At 36.6% G+C, this 7,897-nt stretch overlaps 1 protein-coding gene across 1 annotated transcript in view; it reads left to right on the plus strand.

The window, feature by feature from the left end:
• LOC102480692 (highly divergent homeobox-like) overlaps positions 1 to 7,897 on the plus strand; it is an 89,002-nt gene that overhangs the window by 74,856 nt on the left and 6,249 nt on the right. The window lies entirely within an intron of this gene.

A 7,897-nucleotide genomic window follows, 5' to 3' on the forward strand; every position in this document is an offset into this window, starting at 1 on the left:
ATGGTACTATTAAGAAAACCAGTTTTAACTTAAATTATAGAAATGCTAAGGAACTTTTCTTAAAGCCAGGAAACAGGTTAGGATTCTGTTCAAATGGTAGGTGCATGAACCTATCAGTCTCATGTACTTTATCTTCTGTTTTGGTTCCATTTTTCCTATTAAATTCTGGGATATAATATTCAACTTCAAACTTGTCCCTATGATTAAGCTGGGCACTTTTTTAGTTTTTGAACTCTTCTTTCCATGTGTCTGTATTTAATTTTCCTGATATAGCACACCCTTGAGAACTTCTTGGAGAGCTGGTCTGGTGCTGGTAAATTCTTTCAGGTTTTGTTTATCTGAGAATGTTCTTGTCTTTTCTTCCTACATGAAAGATAATCTTGCCAGGTACAGTATTCTTGGCTGAAATTGCCTTTCTCTTAACACTGAATATATTGCTCGGGGATCGCATAACTAGTGGTATTTGGTTCCTCAACCATTAGAACAATGGAGCCAGCCTCAAATATTATTTTCAATATAATAATATATCTATTCTAGAAGTTTTGAAGCAATTCCCATAGGAAATACACAATGAATATGAATATAGATGACTTTTTCTTAATATCACTTGTTACAAAACTGAAAGGAGTACTTTGACAGAGTGCAATACATAATATTTTTGTTAAATTTTGACATAATGTATCAATATTTATGTCAATATGTTGTCTACATAAATGTTTAAGTGCTGTCTCTTTGTTAATTGCTATCCTATCTTACTAGGTAACTTTGGAAACTTACCAAATTTTGTCCACACAGTCCTTTTTTCCATACACAGAAGTTCTTTTCTTGACATTTCATCAGTGTTCAAAGCAGAGACAAGTAATCTTAAAATGTTAACAGAAAAGAACATTTAATCAGATAGACAACAGCTGTGATTTTATCAAAAATCTTCTCAGTTTTGCTATAATTGAAATTTATGTCATTCAACAGATTCTATTTTTCTAATGTTCGTAACATGTCAGGCTTTAAAATATTGAACATTGTCAATACAGAGGGAAACTATCTGTTGACATTTATTTTTAAGTGGTCAAAGAGCACAATACAATACTGTCTTTAAACTGTATCTCCAACTAACAGAATTTTGAAGTTGTTCTGTAGTACAAGAGATCATGCTAATCTCTTCTACATAGTCATATTATATTTCTAAATGCCTAGCTCAGAATTAAAACAGTTCTGCAGGCCACCACTTGGCACGGGGTATGGAAACTACAGACAAGAGGACAGACTGCACAGCTGTTTGGTTTACTCCACTTAGCACTCTCCTGTAGGTCAGATAGGGTTGGGCACAGGACTCAGAAGATTCTTTCCAAGACCTCTTCTCACTGGAGTGGCGCCCACTCGAGAAGGTTTGAGGCTGAAGGCCAGGGAAAGGCAGAGTACTACCAGTTCAGAAATGTTAATTAACATTTTCACTGAACTCTACAGGGCATATTATTATAGTAATCCAGTGTTTTCTTTGTGATAAATGCTGTGGGAACAAAGGGTCCTTCACTACCATATTAGGGATGTCCCTTATAAACACATCACCATCTTACATAAACTTCTCTTTTTTTCTACTCTCAAAAAACAGCACCTATATGGAAAATATATCTTTTTATAATCATTAAAAATATTTCAAATTGCCTCTCTATGAACTCTTACCTTAATTCTAAAGTAAGAGTAAGTGAAACTTCATACAGCAATTCTCATTGCTGAGTTTATGATGCTGGTTTAAAACTGCCTGAGTTAGCCAGGTGGTATGGTGGTTAAGGCAGCTGGACCTCACATGGCCAACTGTATGATTCGAGTCCCAGACCTGGCAGATTGAAAAACATGCCAGTTGCATGTACATGCTTGTCCCAGATCCCCAGCATGTGTGCCCAAAATCCTGAGAGAGGAGTGCTTGCTCTTGCTCCCTCTTTCTCTCCAGCAAGTACACATGCCCTATGGCAAATTTTGAAAAATAAAAAATAAAAGTGCTTACAAGTTTAGAAATGGAATCTGTCTTCAGAGAAAATTGTACTCTATTTGCAAATGCATACTAGTACTACTTGCCTGTAGATGAAAATCACTTTGTTGTGTCTTATGTGTATTCATCATAAACTTCTTCATAGTAGAGACTTATCTTACTCACCTGTATGTTGTCTGGTGGAGAGACTGGCATATAGGTGTTCAGTAACTAGCTGCTGAGTGAGTGAATAAATGAATCCATTTATCTTTAGAATATAATTTGAATATATTATGTAAGTGCTCACTTATATAAAATCAATTAATATCAGGAGCTGGATCATTATACATTTTCTCCCTATACTAAATTAAAGTCTTTCGTTCTTGAAGTTTCTCATTGGAAAATGGAAAAATGTTTCCTATGGCACATTTTATAATTATTACTATGTAATCATCTATACTCAGTTTGTGCATGGTGAAGTTTCTGATTGTGATACATCACCATAAAAATCCATATTGCTAGGTGTTCTAAGTAATCTAAAATGCTTGTAAGACAAGGTGATGGGCTCAGTAACTGAGGTATAAGTAGCTCTGTCATGAAATAGCATATCAGACTTGGCAGCAATTCATAGCCTGGTCAGACCTCAAAACACTGGTCCATGTGGAACCTGGAGTGCTTCCCTACATTTTGGAGAAGAATTGATAAACCTTACTGGGAATGTAGGAAGGATTTTAACAACAAGAAAAATGAACTGGATCTTGTTTTATAAAATTCAATGACTGATCTTATCTTACTAGTTCTTTCACAAGCACTCCATTTACTTAGGAAATCGCTCTCTTTTTTTTTTTTTGGATATAAGGCAGTGAGCTCTCCGGAAAGACAGAGAGAGACAGAGAGACAGAAAGCGAGAAACCACTCCCCTCTAGCACTTACCATTTTTAAAAAAATTTTAGTCATTCTGACCGGGGTTATGTTGTATCTCATTGTGGTTTTGATCTGCATCTCCCATATGATGAAGGATGTTGAACATTTTATCATATGCATTTTGACTGTTCATATATCTTCCTTAGAGAGTTGTTTTTTCAGCTCATTTTCCCATCTTTTAATTGAGTTGATCATTTTCCCCCCTCAGGTAAGTCACTTGAATTCCCTGGTTATCAGTCTCTTATCTGAGGCATAGTTTACAAAAACATTTTCCCATTCCAAGGGTTGTCGATTCACACTCATTACTGTCTTTTGCAGTGCAGAAACTTCCTAATCTGATGTAATCCCACTTGTCTAATTTTGGAATTATCTATTGTTTTCAGCATCTTATTTAAGAAGTCTTTGTCTACTCCAGTGTCTCCCAGAATTTCCCCAGTGTTTTCCATCAGTAGTTTTATAGTTTGTGGTCTTAGGTATAGATCTGTGATCCACTTTGAGTTGATTTTCATCAATGGTGAGGTTAGAGGTTCAGATTCACCTTTCTCCAGGTGGATATCCAGTTTTTCCAGTACCATTTGCTAAAGAGGTACTGGATCAACTGGTACCCTTTGTCAAAAATCAGTTGGCCATATGTTTGAGGGGTTATTTCTGGAGTCTCTTCTCTGTTGCATTGGTCCACATTTCTATTTTTGTTCCAGTACCATGCTGTTTTGATTTTCACAGCTTTGTAATATATTTTGGGTCAGGGATTGAGGTGCCTCCTAGTCCATTATTTTTGCACAGGATTGCTTTGGCAATAAGGAGTCTTTTATGATATTTTTACATCTTTAGTCAGAGTTATTGGTATATAGTTTCTTTTTTATTAATAATTTCTATAGAAAAATTATTATAATTTGATTTTTCTATACATGAATACAGTATGTAATGATTAAATTGCATTGATTAGTATACCCATCATCTCAACCATTTGTAACATCACATATAATTTCTGTACAATAAAATTCACCTCTTCAAATATATAGTTAGATGAATTTTTAAAAGAGACCATAGTTCTATAAACGCCACCGTTTACCTGCTAATGAAAACTTGGAACTGTTTCCAGTTTGGGGTTGTTATGAATAAATCGACTATGAATATTCATGTATAAGTCTGTGTAGAGACTTGATTTCAAGTTGATGTGCAAACACCCAGCTCACAATTCACACATGAACCTTCTTGGGTAATTCCCTAAAAGTAGGATTATTTTATCATTAAGAAAGAATATGCCAAACTGTATTAAAAACTGCTAAGAAAATTTCTAAAATGGTTGTACTATTTTATATTCCCACTAGCAATGTGTTAGATTTTAAAAAAAAAACGTTATTTATTTACTTTTTTTACATTTTCCCACAAACATTTACCCTACATATCAAAAATTTTACTCATACTTCATAGTTCTTGACAGTTAATAGATAAACAAAGTTCAACTTTACAAAACCCCTGAACTTTAAAGATAATTTTCAAAATATCTGTTTTAATTTTGGTTGTGACTCTATAATACAGAGACAGTGTGTTTTTAAATATTTTTGAAAAAATATTTACACATCAACTACTCAAACTTGAAAACCAAACACCCAGAACACAATTCATACATAAACTTTCCCAACTCAGTTCTGGCTACCAAAAATATTCTGTGGTTTACCATCTTCTAGCAAAGGTCAAGTCTTCTTTTCTTCCTTCAAAGTCTTTCTCAAGGTAATCCACTGGTTGTGGCTGCTCTTTTACAATCTCTATTGATTACACTGCTGGGCTGGAAAAGTCCAGGTTAGTTTACGGTACTAATTTTTTCACATGGTTTCTTTAATCCTCTCTGCCAGGTAGAACTGTTTATGGTGCCAGGCAATCTTGCCAAGAGCTTCTGTTGACTTTCTTGAAATCTCCTTTAGTTCTATAGCTTTCTGGTCATATCTTCAGATAGGGCATTCTAGTCAAAGCCCTGGTAGGAACATTTATTTCCAATTTCTGATGCAAGACAACAGGTATTCTTGAAATTATGCAAATAACCATTCTGTGACAAAATAAGAATGCTCACAAGTATTTTCCAATTCCAAAGGGGTCAGGAAGAAAGAAAAATATATGTTTCACTCTTTAAAAAAGTGTACGAGGTTTCTAATTGATTCACTTTTTTGCCAGCACATGGTATTGTCAGTCTATTTAAATTTAGCTACTACTGTATGTTAGAAAAAAATGTCTTCTGGTGGTTTTAATTTGTATTTCCTTAATGAAAAATAATATTAAGTATCTTTTCATATGCTTACTGGTATTTGTTTATCTTCTTTGATCATGTGTGTTTGTTCAAATATTTTGCCAATTTTTACTCTGTTAATGGCCCTAAAATTGGGTTAGAAGAGTTCTTTTTGTATTCTGGATACAAGTCCTTTCTCAACTATGTGATTTGCAAATCACATTTCTTCCAGTATTGGTTTGTATTTTTATCATTTTATTTATTAAATATACATAATTGTGGCTTGCAGTAATTTTGGGGGTCCATGAATACAATGTATAATGACCAAATCAGCATAATTAACAGATCCATATTCTCAGACATATGTCTTTACTTTATGTTGAGAACATTCAAAATTCTGTCTTTTGGGCTATTTTGATATATACAATGAATTATTGTTAACTGTAATTAACCTACTTTGCTACTGGGGGCTATGGGAACCGGCGGTTAGCGTAATGGCTATGTCGCTGGGACTCCCACGTAGTCGACTGCGGTTCACGTCCCGGGCCTGGTGGCTTAGAACTCATGCTGGGCACGTGTGCGTGCGTGCCCAAGATCCCGAGAGGAGAATGGAGGAGAAGGGATTGTGGCGTGACCATCCCCTCTGGGGGGTGATTTCTCGCTTTCTGTCTCTCTGCCTCTCTCTGTCTGTCTGGCGAGCGCACGCGCCCTATAGCAAAAAAAAAATTCTCAGAAAAAAAAAAAAAAGAACTGGGGGCTAGCAAATTGTGTAATGGTTACAACACCAGATTCCCATATGGCCAACCACAGTTTGAGTCCCAGACCCAGTGGCTTGAAAATCACTCTGGGCATGTATGCATGCATGCCCATGATCCTGGGAGGAAAGTGAAAGAGAAGGGATTGTGGCATGAGCATCCCCCAAGGGGGCAATGTTCGACTTTCTTTATGTCTCTGTCTCTGTCTCTCTCTTTCTCCCCAGTGAGTGCACATGCTCTAAGACAAAAACCTCTTAAAAAAAGTCAAAAACTTATATCTCTTATCTAAATATAATTTTATATTCATTAGCCCAAATCTCTCTAATCTTTCTTCTACCTTTCCATTCTTTAACTCTAGTAACTTCTATTCTCTGTTTATGAGGTCTTTCAGTTTCCACACATGAGTAAGAATATATTCTATTTATCTTTCTGTGCTCAGCTTATTTTACTTCACATAATGCCCTCCATGCTCATCTGTGTTGCCTCAAATTACAAGATTTCCCTCATTTTTACAGCTAAATAGTATTCTTTTATTTTCTTCACTGTCTTTTGAGGAGCTGAGTTCCTGTTGTTGTTTGTTTTGTTGTTGTTGTTTGTTTTTATGAAGTTGTTATAAGTTTTATGCTTTTTTTTTTTGAGAGGTTTTTGCTATAGGGCGCGTGCGCTTGCCAGGAAGACAGAGAGAGACAGAGAGACAGAAAGCGAGAAATCACCCCCCAGAGGGGATGGTCACGCCACAATCCCTTCTCCTTTCTCCTCTCGGGATCTTGGGCCCGCACACACACGCGCCCAGCATGAGTTTAAGCCACCGGGTCCAGAACGCGAACTGCAGTAGACTATGTGGCAGTCCAGCAACATAGCCATTGTGCTAACTACTGGTCCCACAAGTTTTATGCTTTTTGTATTCTGTTTAAGAAATTTTTGACTTAGGACCAGCAGATGGCATAATGGTTACATTGCTGGACTCCCACATAGTCAACCATGGTTCAAGTTCCAAACCTGGCAGCTTAAAACTTATGCTGGATTGGGACCACCAGTTAGCGTAATGGCTATGTTGCTGGACTCCCACATAGTCGACCGCGGTTTGCATCCCAGACCCGGTGGCTTAAACTCACGCCGGGCGCGTGTGTGTGCATGCCCAAGATCCCAAGAGGAGAATGGAGGAGAAGGGACTGCTGCATGGCCATCCCCCCTGGGGGGTGATTTCTCGCTTTCTGTCTCTCTGTCTATCTCTGTCTGTCTGGTGAGCGCACGCACCCTATAGCAAAAACCTCTCAAAAACAAACAAACAAAAACAAACATAACAAAACAAGAAAACAACTTATGCTGCGTGCATGTGTATGAGTGCCCAAAATCTCAAGGGGAGAATGGAGGAGAAGTTATTGTGGCATGGCCATCCCCTTGGGGGATGATTTCTTGCTTTCTGTCTCTCTATCTCTCTCTGTCTCTCCTGGAAGAAAATGCGACCTATAACAAAAATCTCTCTAAGACTAAAAAAAAAAATAAATCACAATGATTTCCTCCTTAATTTTCTTCTAGAAATTTTATAGTTTTAGATTTTATAGCTCTATAATTCATTTCTTGTTAAATTTTGTATATGATATGAAGTAAGATTGATAGTCATTTTTTAAATGTGGATTTCAGTTACTCTTTTTTTTGAAGACTATTATTTTTTTTTCATAAGTTAATTTATTCTATAAGTCAGAGAAAAAGACAGAAATATCACACCTTTTGCAGAGTCACAACACAGCAATTCAGCCTCAGCTTCTGTCTGCCCTGAATCATCAAGTACTTGCATGCTCAGACTATTATAGTTTCCCACATGCAAACCTACAACCTTCCCATGTGGGTCTGCCTCAAGGAGTGTTATGTTTTAGCACTACACTACTCCCTACCTCCCTGAAAAACTGTAGTTTTTCTTTATCCATTGAATTACAGTCACAGAAATGTTAAATGGCCTACTTGTTTAGAGTTATCAGTAGGCTTGACATTAGAATACTCTTAAATCCTAACCCAGTGCTCTTTCCC

Source organism: Tupaia chinensis, unplaced genomic scaffold (assembly GCF_000334495.1).
Source record: "Tupaia chinensis unplaced genomic scaffold, TupChi_1.0 Scaffold143922_1, whole genome shotgun sequence".
Taxonomy (NCBI): Eukaryota; Metazoa; Chordata; class Mammalia; order Scandentia; family Tupaiidae; genus Tupaia; species Tupaia belangeri.